Raw genomic sequence first — 25,295 nt, forward strand, 5'->3', positions numbered from 1 at the left:
CGACAAAAATGTTTGTAAATTTTCTCAGGTCTAGATGTTGTGGAGCCGACAACCTTTTTCTGATATCAAGGACACAAATGATAAGACTGTCCATGAATGACGTCAAGACTGGGTAAATTTACAGGGTTCTTACCTTTCAACCGAACTTTGTTGATTGGAACTTTAGGTAGGATTTGTAGCCGTATAACGTGTTTTGATAGTCAGTGGAAAATTAAAAAACAAACTATTGACGTATGAAGTATGTTGTTTAAACTTTACACAATGTTATTTACGATAAATATTTATTTGTTTTTATGCAACAAAAATTGTTATGCATAGCGGTAATTTATTAATTAGTACCGTTAAAAATAAATATTTATAGAAAATCTCCATGTAAAGCTATGCGACTGATTAAGCTAATTAACTATGAATATTAATTATATAATTATGGCGTGCCTTTGAATGCTTGTTAATCCGAGTGCAACGGTTTATTACAATCTATTTTTATATCAGAAAGCAGGCAAAGGAACTAACGAGTCTGCCATACGTCTTACGTCTTTTGACCTAATAAATATACTATTACAATTAAAGCGAAGAAATACTTAGGAATTCTAAAAGGTTTTAGGTCACTATCATCAACATCCCGTTGCAGTTCACTGCTGGACAAAGGCCTCTCCGAAGGTAAGCCATAGAGCCCGGTATGCTTTTTGCATCCAGTCGATACCAGCCCTCTTGTGTAAGTCATTCTGCCAAGTGGCAAGAGGGTGTCCCACGCTACGTTTGCCAAGACGCGGTCTCCACTCCAGAATACGCTTACTCCTGTGAAAGAGGAGGTTTTAGGTCATATGGCAAATTCCTAGACCATGGGAAAGGTAACAACAAATCTATGGTTAATTTAAGGAAAAGCCATAACACCTATCAAGACTGCCATCAGTAGAAAGAACTATCAACAACATATTATATAGACCATTAAATATTTTACGTCCTTCAAGTCATCAGATTCATTCCTTGTGATATTCTTCTGACCTATTTTGCGAAATTTAAGTCAAAACCATGCTTATACGTTAACATTTTGAAATTTTCTTTCGTTGTTTATTCTCAAATTGCATTCTCAATAAAGTGCGTTCACATTAACAGGTGTTCGTTTTGTTTAGACACCTGCACAGGCATTTATATTATCAAAGTAATAGATGTATAACCGTTATTAATCGTGGTATACAAGATAATATATTGTATATATAGTATGTAACTAGCTTTTGCTCGCGGCTTCGCCCATGTGAAGCAGTTTTTCGGAATTAAAGTCCCGGGATATACAGTAGTCTCTATCCTTCGCAGGGTGTCAAACTATTTCTATACTATCTTCTATCAAAATTCGTTGGGTAGTTTTTGAGTTTATCACGTTCAGACAGGCAAACAGATGCGGCGGTGGACTTTGTTTATAATATATTTTTTTTTTTACTTTTTTCTTAGAACAATTCCGTTATACATTTTTGTTGCATAACTTTAGCCGTTTAGGCAGCGCACGCAAAGGATGCTCTGAAAGGACTAAAACTTCCCCGTTTTTGCAACATTTTTCACTGATGCACCGCTCCTGTTGATCAAAGCGTGATGTTACATAACCTATAGCCTTCCTCGATAAATGTACTATCCAACACTAAAAGATTTTTTCAATTCGAACCATTACTTCCTGAAATTAGCGCGTATAAACAAACTCTGAGCTTTATATAATAGTGTAGATGTGGGGTTAATAGGGAGGAATATGGTTTTCTAGTTATCGAGATGGCTCGACCTTGTTATTTAACTTTGTTGTTTACTGTCCTATATAAAAGATTCAAAATGCCTTTTTACATGTTTATTGCGTTACCATTTCACAGGTTGACATCACGCAAATCATTCAATACATAAATGATGAAGCATAGTATTGCGTAATATACAAACAAGATAATCACAAACAACGTGGAATATTTTTTTACCTTGTTAAAACAATCTTAATTATGTAGGTGATAAGGTTGCACTTTATACCCACGTAGATTACATTCAGTAGTTGTGGCGAATGCATCACTATCTATGTATTAAAATAGTAGTTATTCATGTTTACACTAAACTAGCTTATACCTTCGGTTCCGCCCGCTTGAAAAAGCTTTTCAGGGATAGATAGTAGCACGCAGGAAGTTGGCAGTGTGATACCTCCGTGCCTCGGAAAGCCGTTGGTCCTACGCCTGATCTCTCTCCGGTCATGTCGGATTGCCGTCTCACCGGACTATGAGAGTGAAGGAAGAGAGAGTGCACCTGTGTATTTCACACACACTGGTGCACTATAATATCTCCTGCGTACCTGTCTGATCTCCGTTGGTGTGTCCACCGTGTCCGAAATTCGGTTAGGAGGGTCATACATTCAAGTTGCATAAAAAATTGAACCTAAATTTAGTCCATTTAAAATTGGTTTTTGGTAATACAAAGTTACCTCCCCGGCTGATCCAGACTCTTCATGTTATTTACACGAGCAGGGCTGAGTAACTATGCACCAGATAGTGTCAACTGACGAGAGACTGTCTCTCACCAGTCGATATAATTTTGCCGGCCGTTATAAATCGGCACAACTCTACCATTTCATGAGTAGCTCAAGCAGATCTCAATCAAATGCCTATACAGGAAATTCTTGTAGTTAATATTCCAACATCTGCCTTTGAAGTCAATTCCTATTGCACTTGTTATAACGAGGACATCAAGGTGACAAGTCAACAGGTTTTAGAGATAGGTCAATGGCATTTAGAGCTAGGTTTTAATTTTGGCCGATGACCTTAAAAAAAATTTATCTGGAATTGAACTCGAAACCTGTCTTAGATAGAAAAACATTGATCATTAGTTAATACTGTTATTTTTGTAATAATAAAGTGTAAATTTGATGCGGAAGAAGCTATAAAACTAGCGTTTATTCGTGACAACACGAGAACCGAACTCGAGACCTTCGATTCAAGGCGAGCTGTAGCGCGCGTGTTACATACTTTACTAAACATTATTGATGGTAAACATCCGATGTACATTAATACTGTATTTAACAAGAAATTTTGTTAGGTTAAGTAAGGCCCAAACATCCTCCTTCCTTTTTTGATAGCTATTTCTTTATAAACATTTTGAATTTGTGCATGATTACAATGTACACTTAGCATCTAGTGACCCTGCAAACCGGTGACGAAAAAAACAAAAACTTCATATATCATAGCTACACGTCGCTATAGGATGTGTTTGACAGTTGACGGTTTTAAACGAAAGGAATAGTTTAGTTTCTGGGATTTATGCCCGATATGGCGATAGACTCGCCATCTATCACATTATAGGATGGAATACGCACGGCGAAAAGTGGATGTATCAATTAATTTCCTACCCATCCCTTCAGGAATGAAAGGCGTGTGTGTATATGTGTATCCGCTACCTGGCTTGGTGGTGTAGTCTTATTACGTGCGCAATACAAGAATGAGGTCCCGGGTTTACATCCCGGCTTCTGATATTGGATTTTTCTGCTCAATATTACTCCACAGTCAGGAACTTGTGCCCGATATATCAATAAATTCGCTAAAGCATCATGGGACGGAAAACATAACGAAAAGTCACCGCCTTGTTGCATCTCTGCTTACCTAAGGCATGATGTGTTTACTTTTATTCCGTTCCACTACGCTAAAAATATACCTTATAATTATACCTACTTGTGTCCAGGGTAATGATGGAAAAACAATGTATATACAATCATGTTTTATTAATTTCGACGCGCAAAGAATTTAAACAGCGATTCGAGACGGAATAGCTATACTACGTCTTACTTAGTTAATTAATATTCTAATAGCTAATTGTGTTCACTTTGAATTGACCTCTTGAATTATTTCGGTTATAATGAATAATGTACGTGGATTTAATTATAAAGCTGATTAATTATAAATGTCTTTGTCCATTTGAACAAACCTGAGTTCGCTGACTTTGGAATTAGGAAGCATATTCATCCCCCTAAACTATTGCATTGTGAGCGAGTATGAGAGTAGCAGTGATGAAAGAAATACTTTTATTACCATAATTCACGCTAAACATAAATATTATACCTACCTTATTCTAGTAATTAACCATTAAAAGCCTAACATAATGTCTGGCATATATGTAATGTCTAACCTATAATGTATGGCAGTATGTATTGTAGGTATTGATCAGTTATGTGAGTCCGCAGTGGCTCATCTCAACTTAAAAGGCTGCAACATGGCAAGTTTTACGTTGGTTTTCAGATGGTGATAGTGATATCACGATCAGCTCTTTTTTTTTATTGCTTTGAATGACGAGACGAGCTTGCCTTTCGCCTGATGGTAAGCGATACGACCGCCCATAAACATTAGAAACACCATTCAACACCTTGAATTACAAAGTATTGTATTCCACTGCGCTCGCCATCATGAGGCATGGGGTGTTAAGTCTTATTATGTCCAGCAGTGTTCTCGGTACTACTTACTTCTCGGTACCATAGATAGTGCGGATGTTTATACCCGGAAAGGAGGTGGACATCAGGTGATAGTGTAAACAGCGACATTGTTCCTGTAACAAAGTAAGTTATATGTGTAAGTGAGGTCATGAGAAACCTCGTATTGTTTTTATATTTTGCTAGACTACACAAATCTTACTATAGGCTTTTATAGCAGTTTCAGCCTTGACTTTACGCTGTCCGGACCATTTAAATTGCAAGACCATTTGACGTAAATGAATCAATTCTGCGGCATGCACCAACATCCCTTGATAAGGTATCCGTAGACGGTATTTTTATTTGTAGAATTGTTAACGACAGGGATGCGTTGCGCACGCGCCGCGTTGGACGTCAGCCATCACCATAACAATGCAATAACAATTAAATAATTTACATAAGTACATCCCTGACCTACATAGAAAGCGCGGCCTTTCATGTCTGTTGTTTGTCTACAGGAAACCTAGACAATCAGACATCATATACATCAAATAGCAAAGGTAATTCGTCAAACGTGTTTACGTTGTAATTAATTTGATCGATCACCGAACAGGGGTATCCCGTGATTCTATTGCCGAGTGATTCACGGCTGAGTCAGTTTTTTGCAATAAATTTGTCATTCGAGTCATGCTAATTGGTAGTGTTGTTGCGTCTGTGCCCGCGCGATCCGCACTGGGCGTGGAGCGATCGTGCACACCGATTTTATACCCTCCGCTTAACAAGATAGCGCGCACTGTTTACATTATGATAATAATAGAACGTCGTTTACACACGAGTTTTTGTTCCTGTATAAACAATGCCTTATTTACGCGTGGGATTACTCATCAGCTTTGCACGTTTCGCAAAAGTGATTCTAAACTTTTTCGTGTGACGTAACCGTGTTCGAATGCTGGCCGAAAACACGGTCCTAAACGTTTCTCGCATTACGCAAAGTGAACGGAAAACTACAGTACGGTGCACTGTGCGCGTGCGTTTGTAACTAAACGCTATGTTTTGGTGTTAGAGTTGTTTTTTGGTTAGTGTTGGGTTTGTTGTTGACGGCGTGCGGTGAGTGCGATGACGCGCGCTGACGTCACGCGCACGCGACTGCTGCGTGATGGTGGTATGGCGGCGGCGCGCCCACCGATCGAGCCCGCTCGCGTGCTCACCGCTACCATCCACGCCCGTGGTAACAAATTGATGCAATAACGTTTTTGGTTTAGCAACTGCGGCCTTGACTGTACTTTTAAGAAATCAACTGCCGAGTTTCACGACACATTGGCGCATCGGTATTGACTCTACTTAATTTGTGGTTTAATGGCCACAAATATGTGTGCAAATATTTGTATGAGTCAATATTTTAGCGTAAATATTTATAACAATGACAAAAAAATCGCACATAACCATATTTATCATAAAAAAAACATTACGTTAATATTAATAAACAAGGATTTTTGTTTTCATTGCATCCTAATAAGTTCCCAATTTCGTGGAACAATTGGTAGTGAGTAAAAATTAGCATAGATCGGATAATTTCCTCCTTACATTAAGAACAAAGAATTCTCAGAATCGTGTTTCCAGATTGTCGAGACAATAACATTGTAGCTCTAGCCAATTTTCCTCTTTACTATTAACTATTGAAACTATGAAACTTTTATTCCGCAACCAACTCAACATAACCTGTGTATTGAATCGAATATTTAAAAAAACCTTAAGTTTAACGCAAAAATTTCGTTTACAGAACACAGACACTATACTTTAGTATTAAAATTGTTAAGAGTTTCAATGGAGTTTAAAAGTTTCTATTAGATCACCGGTAATCCAAATAATAAATTAAATAAAGCTAATTCACACGGGGTTCGCCTATAACCATTAATCAATCCACCTCATTTGCATTGGGGTAGTTTGGCACACAGGAATCCCAAATAAAAATTTGAGAGCCCTTCAAGACAGTGCGCACTTTTAGACACCCGCTTGAGTTAAACGTGGCTATAGTCTAAGTACCTAAAGCTTAGGAGCCCTGTATCATTGATACCGCTAATACAGCCGCAACTACACCCCTGCTCTTTTGTTAATGACCTACCATCTAACTAGCAACTGCGCCGCGGTAAACATTTACAAATCAACTGCGCATTTTCAATAAAACGGATAATTCACTGAACCATTGTTATGCCTTTGGTTATGTCGGATTTATAATACTGTCACTTTCCTGTATTCTTTTTTTTATTTTGACACGCTCATTCCTTTTCACCTGAAGTAGATTAGTGTCCACTTTAAGTTGGTGATATGATTATGAATTTTAATTATAAATGTAGGCCGTATAGTGAAAACATTACCTATCTAATTATTACATTATGGTGTAAAATATGATAATTGTACTTCGCATTGAATGGAGAGAGAACCGGTTTTTTCTGGTTTGCGTTAGCGGATCAATTTGCAGGATAAATATCGTGATTCATTGCGATCGATCATGTTAACTTGCTCAAGGTTATGCTGTACCTTTTGGAGTAAATAAAAAATCATTTACATTTCAGATCAGTAATAGTGCTGCTATGTAACACTATCAACAACTGCAATACTTTATATTTAAAATCTCATAAAGCTTAAATTTGAGGGTAATTTTCGAACTAGAACTTTTTCATACAAAACTTTCACTGGCTAGACCGTGTTGTTCTTTACAGGATTTCTTGGCACAACGGGTCTGAGATCTTTTTTAAATGTTCAAAAACTCAAAATCTCACTACGAAAATATTATTATGTGTCTATGAATGTTTTAATAAAAAAATTATATCTCATTAAATTAGAGGGAAATTTTCTGAACTAATATAAATTGTTAATACGATTTTTTTGTCGTTACATAAAAGTCTAAAGATTTTGACAAGTATATATCTTGCTTTTAATTTAAATAGTATCGATATATGTATGTCTTTATTAAATATTACGACGTCATAACCTGACCTCGACCTTGCTTAAGATTAGACGCAATAAGTTTTGCCGCCATTTTTATTTTTTCGCGGGAAACTCCGCAAAATGGCGTATTAAACATAGGGTGCATTTATACCACAGTTCCTGGCTTTCTCCAAGGCCAAAAATGAAATCTAAGTAGTCCTTTTCAAGGTCTTATTCCTGCAAGATTTTTTTATGTGTTGACTCGTTGCTAATGAGATTCTCGCGCCATTTCCTCACAACGTCCAAAGTTAACACGTTCCGATCCGGTGATACGTAACTATTAAAAGAGAATGATAAATACTTTTAGTTATGATTTTAGGCAGTAAAACAACTTCGATTACTGGCGGAATCGTCTTAGATCATCCCCGATAAACAGCCTATCGCGTAAAATAATATAAATGACAATCATTGCTGACGACCCTCTTTGGGAAAACTATCTACTTACTCGTTGTATTGATACCATACACTATGTCATACTTAGATATAAAATTTATATATCCATATATCGACCTTTGTTCAAAGGCAAACTCAGTTCCAAATGCAATCTCTACCAGTTAACCTGAAATACAAAGACAAAAACATAATAAGTGCACGAAACTGATTATATTAAAGTTACATTCTTGTAGAATACACGAAAAAAATTGCAGATAATTTTCATAACAGACATCGTAATTATAACAAAAAGAATTCAAATCTGTAAAAAATCTAAAAAGGAATTTTACAAAATCATCATAAAATACGAAATTTAAATTCAATTGACCTATCACATTCTTCAATTTTAACAAATAATCAAATCACCTACGCAGACACGCGAACTTGATTTGATGCCACGCCCACACCGGAAAAAAAGGTTTAATTACGAAAAAAACAAACAAAATCTGTATTTTGTTAACGTTTGTTTGATTATGTCTGTGTAGTTTCAAATTTGTAATACTTTTAAAAAATATGCATATAATATCAGCCCGGTAATCTATGCATACATCACAAAAAAACATGAAAATTGACTCCTATATCAAAATTTATCGAACTCAAAAATAAAATTTTAAGACGAAATGGTGCATAGTATGTCTCAACTCCCAACGTACTTATATTGTATCAAAAAAAATACTTAAATGGAAACTCATTTTAATATTATGTAGAATATCGGTAAGTTCATGTTTTATTAATCTCGCTCCGCAACAGTATCAAATTTTATACATGCGTGTATGACTAACTCATTTATTTTAATTCTAGAAACTGTTTAATGCGCAGTAAAATTATGGTTGTTTAAAATGAATAACATTTAATAAATCCAAAGGTAATATTAAATAACTTTACAAATACCGACGACTAAACCTATGTTCTTTGATTAGACATGTAATTTATTTATTTACAAAGCCTACGCCATTAATATACATTTAATATCTACGGTTCGTTAGAAGATAAAAAAACCTTTTGTTTACATTTATATTAACACTGGCTAAATGAAACAAAAAGACAGAGATAAAGAAAAAAAACATTAAAACCTTAAAAACATTGCCAAGAATTTCAAATTTGGAACGCAAGACGCATCGGACACATCAGCAGGGCGTGGTACTCCTTCAACGAAGGCGAGGCGCTAAAGAACTTTAAATCGACCAATATACATTTGAACCTCTGTTTTAACACAAAATCGCCTTAACTACCTACAAAGTAAGTAGTGAGAAGGACGCAGTAGTTCATCTTGTAGTGGTTGTACATTTCAGCGCGAGTGCTATATTTAAAATGGAGTCGTGCGACCGCCACGCGCTCACAGCGTGGCTTTGTTTTGCTCAGATAACGGCCATGTTGAATTACAATGTTCCCACATATTTACGTCGTGTTCATTTTATTGTTTTCTGTTATTAATCAGTTATCAGAATTGTAACTATGTGTACAGTGAGTTGAGAGCGCTTTCCGTTTTTATCTGTAAGTAGTAAACGTTAATTAGAGTACAGCGTGATAAAGCGACGAAAATAAACTTTTTTCGCTATCAAAATTTCTTGCCAGCGCCATTTCCCGCGAAACTGATGCATTGTGCAAATGGAATGCGGTTTAATTTGCAATGGCGTCTTGAGCACCGGTGGCAATGCCGTATTTTGGTTTTGGTAAATTTGTTTTATCGCCAATTATGAGTAATGAACTACGGTTACAATAACCTAGGCAACAATATGAGAGATTACATGGTTGCATGATTAAAAGCAAACAGGAGGGAATTAACGATAAATGGTAATGATATGTAGAATTTTCTGGAAATAATGACGAATATATTTTTCTGTTTTATGCAGAATGTGATAAATATGCAACATTTAGTCAGTGGATTATTATATCTTTGCATATTCATACGTGTAAGGTAAGCATACCTAACTTATGTTTACATAGCTTTGCTTTTAGAAAAGTCTGATGTCAAAGTAAAACTTGACCACGATATTAGTGATGGAACGATCCTGGTATAGTTCAAGAATAATTTTCTCTAGTTTAAAATGGTGCTTTTAACCAAACGGCGCGGCAACTGAATTTTTTGAAACTATCTATTCTAAATTCATAATACATCTACTATCTACATATAAAAATGACATATTACTAAATATATATTTGAAATTTCATTAGTTTAATAACTTATAAACAACACAATAATGAAGAAAGGCTTCCCCAAATTTCGCATAACTTGGAATTGAACCACGACTAGCTACACTATATGTTGACTAACTATATACTACTTGCAAGTAGGGGCTAGCTTGGGTCCAAGGAATGATGGTTGAGATACACCCAGTATAGTATTATATCATAAATAATCATACGTGTTCAAAAAATGTTGTTTTAATTGAGACTCTATCCCAGTCAAGTAGAGCTGCTTTATACTAATTTAGGAACTAGAGATTTTCTTAAAAATGTGTGGAAATATTCATAATATAATCATCATCAGCCCTGTATTGTATTATATACTGTCCCACTGCTGGGCACAGGCCTCCTCTACTACTGAGAGGGATTAGATATAATATAATATGCAATCTAAAATTTTAATGGAGCGGTACTCAAGCAAGTAAAATTTACTCAAAGTGTATTGCCTGGGGAGTGACTGCATCTCTGCAATTTTCATGTCTAAATGCCTTTCCGACAAACTGTAGGAATATTTAGATTGTACATATTGCGTTGTTTGTTATATCGCAAATAATTAACACTGATTACCATTTGGTTTGTTTACGAAATGTGGCGCGGAATGTCTAGCAAAGATTTATTATTATTTATTTTCAAAACAATTGTAGGTTTTGAATGACTTTATGAATGAATGTTTATGTATACCCCTCCCACCTCTACTAGGTAAGGAATGAATGAGTGATTTTTACTACAAAGAAAAGATCAATCAAATAAACAAGATAGTTGTACTATGTATCGACTGTACGAATATAATTTCAAATTTTTCATATTAAAATTATATAGAAAATTTAAAAATCCTCCCTAGAGAGGTCCGTAGTCGACGACGATCCGCCGTCGACTGATCGCGGGGGAACCGCTGAGCCCCCACGTTACCTATTTCACTGATAAAACTACCAAACACTGGAGAACTAGTCTTCTACGCTTTATTCGTAAACGTAGAGCTCATGCTACAGTGGTTATTGATAAAGCGCTTACGCAAATGCCACCCGGTGTAAGACGGCAAGTGTCAACGTAGATAACACGTCTGCGCCTGCGCCGGGGGTCACGGAGCCATATTTGTATATGTATATTGTTATCACTTACCTAACTCGTTCGGTACAATTCGTGCAATCTTATGAAATATTATCAGTTTTCTTTACATGTTATTTGTATGGAACGCAAAGTCTAAGCGTGGGAAACGTTCACACTAACGGAGTTTGTTTTGAGAGTATATAAAATATAGTAATATTTTTAAATAAAGATTTATGAGATTTTATTTTTCTATAAAGTAAAGGTACTTTATAGTTTTTCTGCGGCAAGTTACAAAATAAAATTAATGAATTCCGGAGGTTCTAGTTGTAATGTAAGTCTGCGAATCAATGATATATGTAATAGACGTTAATTAGCCAAATATACCTCTTATTTGGTAATTGAAAATATATTAAGTATTTATTTATTACACTGTATACACAAGTATGAATGTCGGAAGAGCTTTCTAAGAAAATGTAGAGTCGCAGATTTGATTCCGTATATTTTTTTCCTTTAGATATAAAACCAATGTGTCATAATCAAGAAACAAGAACAATGTGTATGAATCTTACAATATTGTAAATGCGAAAGCTTGTGCAAAATGTTTTTATAAATGTAAATGAAGAAGAAGAACGAATCTGAATGAAATTTGACACACGGATGAACTATGCGTTGGATTAACACATAGGCTACTTTTTATCCCGATATTTCACTTCTTCGGGAGTTAATTGAATTCGTATTTAGATTTTTCACATAGATGGCGCTCTCATCTTGTACATGGTGCAATGGATCGTTACATCACTCCATTCGATCGTCAAGTCACTGTTAACTCGGCGATTATTGCGGCGGGAAGTTCACGCGGGCAAAACCGCCAACAACGCCTCATTATTCATAAAACTTGTTCAATTCTAATAAAGGTAATTGAATAAATACATGTTTATATTTATTTTTCACGTTTTAAATAAGGTATTTCTACAAAAACATCTACGTATTTCGGATTTCTGGCACTCAATAATTCTCGATAAGTTTTATTTTGTTTACGTGCGTACTCCCGGATACAGTGTGATACAAACAAAAAGACTTCATACCTACTGCGTGTAAAATACGTGTAATTAAATGATACGTCAGTTCTTCGCTTTATAACCGTATTGCCGAACAATGTACTACTATCTTTCATAAATAAATCGGCATAAAAATAATATAGTACAGTGATAATTGGAAATTAGCTTTCTTCGCAATTAGCTTCATTGCTATTTAATTGCTTCAGCTTTTGGCATTGTTCTTGACTGAAACCTTGGTAGCATTGTAGTCAAATGCAACAAAAACTTTCTAACTTACAAGCAAATCGTATAAAGAGACATCTTTCATAAATAAATCACACAAAATGACATCTATCGCCTACCAAAGAAACCGTTAGAGAAAATTGCCGAACTTTCAACCACTATAATAACATAACCTCTGCCGAAAACTCAATAGCCCGGATCTATCGCGTGATACTCACCACGTGTGAACAAGATAAGCCAACCCTAAACATTGGTGACGTATAAACGAATTAATCCCCTATCTGATAACCTAGCACGCGCGCACCTCGCCGTCAGCGCGTGATTGTAGCCATAACATGAGTCTTTCTTTTTAATGTTGCAGGCTTGGTATATGATTGGTATGTGATGGTATATCTATACAATGTAGGATTTCTATGATTGTAAAGGTTTAAGTCTATGGACCGACGACCTGGTGAGGGTCGCCGGAGTCCGACGGATGAGGGCGGCCCAGAACTGGTCTCTGTGGCGCTCAATGGTGGAGGCCTATGTCCAGCAGTGGACGATTCCCGGCTGTAATGATGATAATGAAAGGTTTAAGTACTGCGGCCATTAGCCTAGCGTTGGGTACTTGTGATTCATAGTAATTATGAGCTATAATATACTTGTGTTACGTCACACATAAACAATACCTTCCTAGAAGTCCCTCTTTATGAAGAAACTATCATCAAATTATGACCTTATGGATAATTTTAAGACAATTCTTATATTTAAATTATGTATAGCCAATTATTTAAGAAACCAATTACTGCCCATTACTGTCCGAAAACTTATTTGCAGCTTAAAAATCTAAGAAGAATAGAAATAAGGGGAATGTCCCCATCAATGCTCCCGAGACTGCCATATCTAATCGGATCCAGGTTCAATATGCTTAGATACACTGATTTAACAGTAACTGACTCAGTTTATCTTCATTACGAAATACCTCGATTTATGAAAAAAAAAAAAAAAAAAAACATTTTTTATTACATTGGTCAATTCGATCATAATTATTTAAATTCTGAACGTCGAAGATGTGATACTGTTTAATTTTTTTTTTAAGCTTAAATCTCATAAATAGAAAATCCGCTGACAACTGTAGGAGCAAAAGGTACAGAACGGCTTTGTCTAAACTTGTAAGAAACTAGCAATCCATATTATATTTAAAAAAACGTTGAAAATTAGTAGATGAAAACAGCAAAAGGAACGGTTCTGATTCTATCGGTCGGGCTGATGCTACAAGCCCACTACCGGCCGCTATCCCACTACTGCCCGATACGGGGACTTTTGGCTGCTGGGTCTCCCCCCTGGCCCGCTGTGCCCCTCTTTACTAAACCTGTACTTCCCAGACTCCTCCGGGAAGTCCATATTAATATAGACTTAGTGTGGACGTCCAGTCTACATGGGTCATGCAACACCAGTGGGTCTCGACCTCAAACCATCCTCCGAACCTGACCTCCGAGCAGCCGGATTACAGGAGACGCCACGCTCCCAGTCGAGAGACAAGACCAAATTATCATAGGGATTGAGAGACGGAACCAGCGGAATTTTAACTCAAATACTTACTAATATTATGTACTTCGTTTTTAAAAAAATATTGCAAATAAAACAGTTAGATGAAGAGCCTGGCATACAAAGAAATGTCTCCTGGTATCAGCCCTTCTGAATATTACGAATATTGTATACGTGACTTGTCCCACGTGCTACTTATCGTAGAAAAATGTTCAGAAATACCTACAAGTTATAATGACTAAGAATGCATATCAATGGAATTTTCTGAGTCTATATTTTATAGTTTATAGGAACTTTTTTTTAAGTAAATAATAAAAACAATGTAATTTAAAGGAGCTAGACACCAATTTTGAGTGAGCAGATATCGGCCCATTAGCTCAGTTGGTTAGAGCGTCGTGCTAATAACGCGAAGGTCGCGGGTTCGATCCCCTCATGGGCCACTACGTCTTTTTCTTTTTATTTTTTTTCATAAAAAAAATACACTTTATATACATCTTAATATGTTTTTTTTTTAAACTGTTACTTGACTATTTCCACAAAAATATTCAAAGCAATGACGCACGAAATCACTGCCACAAATTATGGTAAAATATGTTCTAAACCATTTATAAGCATTAAATGAGTAAAAGATGGATAAAAATATAAATTATCTCTCTCTAGTATGTACGGTTGACCTACATTATTAAACAACAATAACCTAAACAAAACCAAATTCTATGAATATTTTATTATACACTGCCATATTAATACGTCCCTAATAAAAGTACACCGATTAACCATAAAAACACCAGCAAGACTACACAAATTTACCATACCAGCTCTACATCGTCTATATCGCAACTGCCTTCCCACCATGAATTACAATAATGAATGGCAAACTACTAAACAATTTAAACGTCAAAGCAAGAAAATCGTAAATCGCATCAATAGCAAAATACACCACGCCCATGCAAACGCATTTAAACTCTAGATCAGACTAGTTCGATATCAGGGTTCGTGCCCCTACGCTCCCCGGCGACCTCGCTAACGTAAACGATACTAAAATATTGCTCCAAGGGGACATCAGGGGGCCAATCTTAAGATATCCGTAAGGTTTAAAATCCTTTGATTATCTTGCACTCGCACCAGGAGCTACCGCTATAACAGCCGTAAAATAAATAAATAAATAAAATGCTTTATTCATCACGTAGGCAAACATAGTTGCACTTATGATAAGTCAAGGTACATGAAAAAAATTAATTATTACTTAATTAAATTAGCTTATATAAACAAAGACTATTTATATCGAAAATAGAATAAATGAAAAATATAGTAAACTAAGAAGCCAGTTCGGGCTGGCAGGAATGAAGAAATAAAATTATGTATATATTTAATTTTAAATAAACAATAAGGGAGAAACGTGTCGCGATCCTCACCGGTGAAGACAATAAAAGCCCTAACCTAGCTAACCTACCAGCCTTTCACTAACTACCTAAGCGATGACTACCCGATGAAGCCGCCGTTTTTTGTCGCCGTTGCCGTATCAGTGATATGGGACTCCCAAGGGGCCCCACTTGGCCCATAACTTCATTAAATTAAGCAGGCGCCCAAAATTTCGTACTGCTCTGAAGGGCCCTCAACAAATTTAGATATAAAAGACTTTTCCGCCCTCACACCCACCACTACAACTCCTGTAAGCCAGGATCAGCAGTGGCACGCACTTTATAACACCGGGCAGTGACAAAACCTAGACTAAATACTGTTCGATCGAAAAATCGAAATCAGAATCTCCCACGAAGGAAAATAATTTGAAACTCAAAGACATATTACGTGAACTTATAAAAGTTATCGGTAACGTCCTATTTTTTTTCATCAAACGTTTCATCAAAGCTGTTTAATCTCAAATGTTATTACATGTTTTGAACAACACATTGTCACTTGCACATTTATCAATTATTTCTCATGCGGACTTAGATAAGATAGAACAAAGCTATGGACAAAAAGATACCTAAGAAATGCGAGATAAGGGATATAATACAATGTTACATCAAGTGTTGCACGGTAATGATGTAACAAAACATTGTGCTGAGCATATAAGTATATACCATGGATTATGCTGAAGGAAATATAGGCAAATCGATTGTGTTATCTGTTGCTATTTTTTTCTATACGGACAGGACAAAATAATCCTTCTGCACTTGATGGTAAGTGAAGTGGACTCCTATAGACTGTCGACTGACGAGAGATGATTCCCCTCGACAATCGACATAATTATGTCGGCCTGTTAGAACCGGATATACACAGGCTGATCCCGAAACGCGACAAATTTACGTGGGCCACTATGGCGGGTTTCAACACCTTGTGTACGGTAGGCGCTATACTGGCGAAAATAAATATATCTTACCAACAGCATCGTTATTGTACCCAAACTCCCAAAAACCCGCCTTCCTGACTTCTAAGTTTTTGAAATGTTTCTTAACTGTTGCTTGTTTTAATAGTGAAGGAAAACAACGCTAAAATCTGCATATCTCAAAACATCCTACAAATTTTTCGAAAGTATGTAAAAACGCATTGACGGTCAGCGACCTCCACTTTTATTATATTTCTTACATTTTTTTCTTCTTCTGCTTGTAGTGCCTCTCCAACTAGTGAAGATCGCCAGTCAGCTCAGCATATTATTTTCTTTCCGCCTTTACAAGGACAAAATGTTTGTCAACATTTTTTCCAACAAAAATTACATTTGAAAAAAAAATTTTTTCATCATTTCTCCTAAATAGTTCCAAACATATTTTGTATTCGCATTGCGTGCTAGTTTTTCCCGTATAACGCGATTAGTAAAAAGCAAACATAATATTTATAGTGTCTGGTATCAGAGGTCGCGCGTCAAGACCCGAGACCCCACTAACCCAATGTGGACAAGATAATTTTAAATATCAACTTAATTTCACTTCCGATAGCGCTTATTATTATTATTTTTTAAAAACAATTGTGTATTTCAATATATTTATCCAACCACCTGATGGTAAGTGGTCACCATTGCTTACGAGTTTCTGTAACACCGTGGACACTACCAAGCCGCTGCCTACAGTAAACCACTTTAGGTAAGCCTCATTCGAAGAAAGTATGAGATGCGCCTGCGGAATATCATAGGGGAAGTTCCTTCCCGAGTGTGGTAAGAAAGATTTTTGGAACCGAACAGCAAATATATAATTCCTACTATATTAAAATACAATAACCATGCAAACTTATTCCAAACCGTATTTGAATGAATGATCCCAACCATTTTTCCAATCCTTTTCGAAAATTGACCAATCAGAACAAAGTTTTCTTGATATGCTTACAAATGATTTACTTTAATTGGTTTATTCTGGGCATCGAATAAAACTTATGCTGCCGATCCAGTCTCGATTTTACACGAATTTTCCACGAAAAATTTTATTCATAAATTTACAATGGTGGATATTTTTAAATTAAGTTGTATTTTAGAGTTTTCGTTTCAATAACTTTTGTTTCATCTCTATGTTAATCATATTTTTTTTTGCCACAAATATTACAAAAACAATTACATGAATAATATGACTAAAACTAAATATATATTATTATACCATTCGTGAATTATTTACTCGCAATATTTACACTAGGCTGAAGACCTGTACCGCGAACGTCAATGACTGTTTATTTAGAAGGTTCACCGGATTTTGTTTAATTTTAATATTAACACATATTATCATTCTATAATGCAAAAACAAATTAATAAATCAACAATTTAAAAATACCGGAGTAGAAAATCCTTGTGCGAAAACGTACTTACCCAGATTTTAAGCGCTCTAACCAAATATAACCATTTAGCGCTACAAATCCTTGTTAGCATAACGTGGGGGCGTTTGAGTATCCGTTTATCATAATTTCGATATGTTATTGCAGTATCCTTATGTAATGAGCTCAAGGAGATATCTGAGTGGCGCTTGAAATACCCACTTTATGTATCGAATTATGGAATTCACCAGTTCACCTACATTCATGCAAATAAGATTGTTTTTCTAGAACAAAGTTGCCTTATATTGTTTTAAAGTATTAGTTGCGAAGGGTCCATTAGCTTCCTTCAGGCTTCCTCTCGTAATTTATATTAAATCTAATTATCATTAATACGATCTGCAGACGCACATTTGCATATTAGTTCTTATATGTTGTGAAGGATTCTCTTTCAGAAAACACCCTTCGCCACTATAATATAGATCACCAAACGAGATGGTGAATCATCTCATGCTGTGATATCTACTTATTAGTAATGCACAGATCTCTGTTCACGAAACCGCGGAAGTTCTGCACATTACTTCACATCCGTTTCTGCTTCTGTTTCTACAAAGAGTTCTGACTATAGAGCGGACATTAAGATTGTCATACAAACATTTTGTGCTCATGCGATGGTTACTCAATCCAACGTGGAATATCAAAAATCAATGCAAAATACTTTATATTTTATTCTATACCTCGATCTCCTTAAATAATAATATAGTATTACTTAACTCGCACGAGTTTTTTGCAATATAGTTTCGAAATAACATCCATTAACCCATATACATTGGGTCATCAATAAGATAATATTCAATATCCCTCAGAATCTAGCACAGGAGTATATAAATAAAGTCACGAAGGATATAAATGGATACATCAGACGTATTGGGGTCGGGGGTCGCGCCGAAATCCAAAGGGTAACAGCCGTGCCTACGTCATTCATGAATTTCACGGAAAATAAGAAAAATTCTACCGCTTCGGATAAGCGGCGATAGCCTAGTTGGAAGTGGAATGGACTGCCGAGACGAATATCAGCAGATTCTGCTAATCCGCATTAGGACAGCGTGATGGACTAACGTCTTTTATTAAAATAAATATAAAACACAGATGTATACAAGACCTCTGTTTGTGTGTTAAGTGAGTTTCAATGTGTATGAAAATATTTATGTAAATATAATAATAAAAGCAGTGATTGCCTAGTTGGTTGTGGAACGGACTGCCAAGACGAACGTCCGCAGGTTCAAAACGCAAAGGCACACAACTCTGATTTTTCTAAAATTATGTGTGTATTCTTCGTGAATTATCACTTTCTTTAACGAAGGAAAACATCGTGAGAAAACCTGCATACCTGAGAAGTTCTCTATAGGAATTTCGAGGGTGTGTGAAGTCTACCAATCCGTACTAGGCCAGCATGGTGGACTAAGGCCTAATCCCTCTCAGTAGTAGGAGGCCCGTGCCCTACAGTGGGACAGTATATAACAGTGCTAATATTATTATAATAATAAAATGAGTAAGACTGGTAGCCCAAGACTTAGCACTGTGGGTGTTAATGAAGGATAGTACTCAGCATTCTTTATACACTTTCTGGTCTTCCCAAGATTTGTCTAGAGCAACTATACTCAACCTGTGACCAGCCGGGCTTATTCACGCGGCTCACTCAATTTAAATTTTACCCGATTACTATCGAAATACATTACAAAACATGCATTCCACAATCACATCTATAATGATGTCAACAAAGTTCCCTGTGTGAACAAAGAATGCTGAATAATGCCAAACCATTGTGAAATAGTGACTAACACTGGACAATCTATAGGTTCATTCCTATTGTGTTGTGAAGGTCGGCCGATAGCAGGAAAAATGGAATTCGTATTTTATAATTAGAAATTATGTTTTAGCGTTAAATAAATATGGTTTATATTTTTCCCTTTTTCTTAATTTCGTTCATATTAGGTGGTATACAGCGCCACAAACTCGCTCTGAGGTCCCGTTCGAAACCTCGGTTTAGTAAAGCGATATTGGGTCTGGAATCTGGAATTTGTGGCTGATGTGGCGGTAGTATAATGGAGGATGAATATATTGTTGAGACGTGTTGATGGTTTTAGGCTCTATTTGACTGCCCTTATAATACAAACTTAATACTATACATTACATAACTTATATACTAAGTACACACACTACAGCTGTAGGCTCGCTCTCTTGCACATCATGGCAAAAAGTGGTTGTGTTGGTTGCACCTCTGCCTACCCCTTCGGGAATAAAGCATTGTTTGTTTTAGGACCTATGTAATAACGGTGTGCCTTCTGTCATTAATTGTGCATAACTTCAGTCGCCGGGCTGATATCATTTAATACAGTCTATAATTAAAATGAGTACCTAAGTTAGATAAATGCATGACCAAATACGAAAACAATGTGTGATTTCAATTAGTCACTGACACCAAAATTGATAAGCAGTATATATGTAAGTAATTTTAAATTAAGCACGTAAACCGTTGCTCCTGCGCCTGTTCATGCCAGTTCCCGTCTCACTGTGTCTGTCCCACTGGTCTGTGAGAGTGAAGGAACAGAGAGTGCACCTGTGTATTGCGCACACTTGCGCACTATAATATCTCCTGCGCAGGCTAATCTCCGTTGATATTGGCCACCGTGGTAGAAATTCGAAGGAAGAAATGAATGTTCTATATTGAGGGGTTTCTTTTTCGCACTTAGTCCGTAATAGGTCGGGCCGCTGTGCGTGGTATGCCGGCTATGGGTCAAGAAATTAATGTTAAATTATATTTTGTAAATTATATTTTTTACTGGTTTAATTTTTTGGTAAAAAGCTTTTAAAAGATAACAATTCGCTCGCTAAACGGTGCGTCATTATTTGTGAACAATACAACTATCTCAATGCTTAGTAATTATACTGATATGCATTTTGATCCGGAACGACATACATATTGCACGCACTGTTGTGTTCGCGTTTGAAGAATTGTGGCCAGCTTCCTGGGCATTATGACACATCTTACGTCCCAGGGCGAAGACCGCAGTACAGTGCCATTAAAAAAAAATCTCTCCAGATTAGTGTTGGATGAAAGCACGTGAATAAAAGTGGCGATAGTACTGGAAGTAGAACGGACTGCCGAGACGAAGACGCAGGTCCAAAATCCAAAGGCACACACCTCTGACTTCTCTAAAGTTATGTGTATTCTTTGTGAATTATCGCTTGCTTTAACGGTGAAGGAAAACACCCTAAACTAACCTACATACCTGAGAAGTTCTCTATAATAATTTTGAGAGTATGTGAAGTCAATCCGCACTAGGCCAGCATGGTAGACTAAAAGCGTAAACCCTTCTCAGTAGTAGAGGAAGACTGTAGCTAGCAGTGGACAGTATATAATACAGAGCTAATATTAATAGTTATGTTATTATTTATGGGAATAACATAATATCTAACTTCAAAGTACGCACTGATGTCACGTGCGACAATTTGGATATTTAAGATCATTAGCGGCATTGAATTATTTATAAACTGTGTCCCACTTTGCTATCGATAACGTATTAAATTTATCCGCTATTTTTCTCAATGTTATTCAGAGACAAACATATTTTTAACAAGTTAAAATTCTATTTGCTTATTGCATTTTAATGATCATATATGCTCGATATGACGATAAGGTCACCCCAATCACATCTTAAGATGGAAAGTAATCTCAGTCAAAGGTAGGTGTAGGAATAACACCACTGCCTACACCTTTAGATATAACTAAACCGTCAGTACATTCCGTAAGACACCGTAATGTTAGAAGGGTACGGATAAATACCAGCTTTCGAAAAAAGAAAAAAGGTTTATTTTCCAATGTCAATATCAGGTCGTAAACAATATCAAATATAGGTTGTAAAATAAAACCCTTATAAAAAAACATTGCACGCCATCAACTCGCCATAATGCTGTAAAGCCTAAGGCTGCTAATTGCGCAGACGCAGTCAAATACTTGCCTAGACACACTTCAGCTATAAAACGAAATTAAAAAAAGGAAGCAGCATGTTACAATTCTGTCAATGATATTTATAAAGGACTAGTCCTCCATGAACGCCACATAAAACACGACAGAGACGATCGTGTCGCGTTTATTATCCCACATTTTAAAGGAGGCCGTAGTCCTGAAACAGAAGGCAATAATATGTTAGGCCACATTCTAGAGGAAGTCGTAGAACTGAAATAGCTGGTAATAGTTAGTGACGAACGTAAAAAATGATAAGGGGACGTCGCTCGCTTAATGCTATGTACCACACCCATTTACACTTCGACTCTATACTGCGTTTGCCCGTCAAAGAGAGATCTTGTTTTAATGTCCCTTGGCTGCTATATTCTTCGAGAAACACGCAAATTGTAGAACACCACAGCTTAAAACAGAGGTACCAAAGTTTATTTTTTATGAGGCAGTTAGTAAAATGACTTCACTGTACCTGATGATAAATCAAGTGAAGCCCAAGGTTGTCAACCGGCAATAGACTTTCACACAGTTAAGTGTATATACCTCATAGTCACCCATTCACATTGACGCCCATGAGGCCTCGCGAATTTCCTAGCCTTCTCTCCTCTTCCCATTATAAGCGGGGTCCTTCTCCTTCCCCCAAATTTCTTTCCCCAGATATCCCTCCTAACTTTCCACCAGGTCCCTGCAGTTGCTTAGCCGGGGGATCCTAAGAGAGCAAGAGGCGAAAGTATCTCTTGACGGTCATCACAATTATTTCGGTCTACTAATTGCTTCTTCATGCTCTTCTTGAAGGACGTCATGTCATAAGACGGGAGCGCACGTATGCTGACAGCTTGATAGTTTGGGAAAAGTAAATACGAACTTATAACATTTTGATAACATTAACTATTGGCAGTGTAATGAAATGAAATAATTTATTTAAACCTGTGAAAAGTTATACATTACTTAGATTCCGTCAATATTAACTCTATTGCCAGTTCGGAAAGCAATTCTCACCAGAGAAGAACGGACAAGAAACTCTGATGTTGATCTTTCCCAAAATCATTTTAAAATACAGTACATGATACAGGGAAAAAAAATATTTTTTCCTTACGAGTGCAGAATCCTCGCAGGAATCATAAAATATAATACTTATCATACCCTTAGTACTTAGAAATAGTAAACGAAATCGGCAGAACAATCCACATTTGCAGCACCCATTCACGAGTATGACGCATGTGCCAGCCATCGGCCTCTCCAACCATGCCGCAGGGAAGTGGCCGACCCGTCACACGACGCCGCCGCAGGTAACAGAGTATGTCATACCCAAGTCGCTTACAGTTAGATTACGACTAAGAAAATGATATTGCAATATTTACTACTTTCGTTTTTACGATATTCAAAGCGCAATGTTTTGCTGTACTGTGCAATGTACTCAAGATTATATGACGCGCCAACATTTTATCGCTACTATGTTGCTTGAATCACGAAACAAATGCATGCTTCTAATCAGATGGCATTTAAATTATCATACACAAATATTTAAAATACGAATGACTAATTATATTGCTGTGCAGCTTAAAACAAGGTGATTTTCAAGAAAACCCAACCATTCCTTTAAACCGACGTCAAAGTTTAAAGGAATCTTTCAATTACACCATTACATGTTATGACCGTGCTTGGAACGTGTCCGACAAAAATATATTTTTTGTATTGAAAGGATGTGACTATAATGTTAGGGAACATATATATAATAATAATATAAGCCCTGGATTATGCACTGTCCCACTGCTGGGCACAGGCCTCCTACTACTGAGAGGGATTAAGCCTTAGTCCACCACGCTGGCCTAGCTCGGATTGGTAGACTTCAGATACCCTCAAAATTCTTATAGAGATCTTCTCAAAGCTGAAATGTAAACTAAAAACATTTCATTCAAAATTAAATATTAAAATAATCAAGTAATTTTTAATAAAATTTTGAATGACTTAACAATATAATTCTGAACTGATCATTGCGTCGAATTCTCTAGAACACCAATTAATGGCTTTAGATAAAAACAGCTGATTTTAAAGCAAACAAATATTGAGGCACACCACGCCCTGCTCGCGTGATATCTTCACATCCGTTGTGACGTAATGACAGATGGATTATGCCGCCATGATGATTAATCTATGCGATATCGTTTGTTATTCTCGTGCCCTGGTTCACAATTATTTCAGGTCGATGCTGGTCTTGCTTTTGGTTTAAGATCAGCCGTCATTCCATATCTTTCAAAAACACACTCCTAACTTCTCTTCCAAGAGGTACGCAAAGTCGTTAAAGTATCGGTCGTTGAAGTATTACGTAAGCGTATTTTTTCTATTTTTAACCTCAACCCCCCCCCCCCCTTCGTACTCTTGTCTAAACTAATCCTTCCTTCCTAAAAGTCTTACTCCCTCTCCCACGCTTACATAAGCATAAATAGGTATAATGTTTAAAAAAACTGTACTTTATTTTTTTTTATTAAATAAATATTGTTGACGTAATCACTGTCCAGAATCCAGTCATGTCATCGAAAATAAGCAAACTATGGACCCCCATCTCCTTTAGTGTTTACGTAATCTTAATGCAGCCACATTTCGGCATGTCGTTTCCGTCCCATGATGAAGCCCATTGTCGGGAAGCCTATCCTAAGTTGATACTAAACAGAAAACCTCAATACTTATTACCTGAGACTTGAAACCCTCAGTACACTAGTTATATAATGCCGCCAAGATCCTATTTTAAGTATATTTTCTTTAATTTTATGTATACTTACTAATTAAATATACCATCAATCCCTGTACTGCTGTGTGTACCTGTTACTTTCAGCCATCTGGTCCAGAGACAATGACCAATAAAGATTTTATTATTTCTTAAATATTTTCAAGTTCTTTTACCTTCTTTTTTAATTTTTCGCTTCTTTTCACCTCATTATAATCGCACGCATTGTATTTTTTTATCTATTTGTAACTGAAGTCTACCAGGTAGACGCCGGCATAACTGTGTCAACTGCCGAGGAGTAATCATCTCTCGCCAGTCGACATTCTATTGGACCCCATTCCACTTACCATCAGGTGTAGTAGGGACACTTATCGTGGACGTATAAAAAAAAAATCCGAAAAAGTCATGATTACGAGCAGAAAAGTTCACATGAAGTTTTGCTTGACCTAGAAATCGAACCTAGCACAAAATCCCGATAATAAACGATAATCTTTATAGCTGATAACATTTACTGTGGGAGCGTCTTTGTCATGCGATAAGGAACATTGTTTTTAGTGATATCATGTTTGTACTCTTACCCTTGGGGTCAAAAGGCACTGTATGGAATAACAATTTGCAACCCTACTTTTTTTTCTAGTCTAGACTGTACTTATTGAGTCATAAGTCATAATTTAACGATGTAAGGCGAATTTTCATAACATATTTTTTATTGTAATACATTCTACCGTTGACCATTTTGCATATAATTATAATGCAAGCTTATTAAAAAAATATCTTATGTATACGCGAATGTTAGACATTACAATAAAACTATTTTTCGGATTTTATTGCGGTTTTTATATTATAATTTTCTCCCGACGTTTCGAAGACTTTTCAGCCTTCATGGTCATGAGGTGAACTGAGGTTTTGGTCCGAAAATTCAAAGTTACAATATCTACCTAG

General features: G+C 36.4%; 1 long non-coding RNA gene and 1 other non-coding gene across 2 annotated transcripts; one reads left to right on the plus strand and one right to left on the minus strand.

The window, feature by feature from the left end:
* Window positions 1-8,553: 8,553 nt before the first annotated feature.
* Window positions 8,554-10,955, minus strand: LOC119190346. Its single transcript, XR_005112863.1, has 2 exons — window positions 10,703-10,955; window positions 8,554-9,326 (listed from the first exon to the last, which is right to left on the minus strand). It is a non-coding gene; the product is annotated as an uncharacterized LOC119190346 (long non-coding RNA).
* Window positions 10,956-14,241: 3,286 nt separating this feature from the next.
* Window positions 14,242-14,315, plus strand: Trnai-aau. Its single transcript has one exon. It is a non-coding gene; the product is annotated as a tRNA-Ile (tRNA).
* Window positions 14,316-25,295: the final 10,980 nt, after the last annotated feature.

This window comes from Manduca sexta, chromosome 23 (genome assembly GCF_014839805.1).
Source record: "Manduca sexta isolate Smith_Timp_Sample1 chromosome 23, JHU_Msex_v1.0, whole genome shotgun sequence".
Taxonomy (NCBI): Eukaryota; Metazoa; Arthropoda; class Insecta; order Lepidoptera; family Sphingidae; genus Manduca; species Manduca sexta.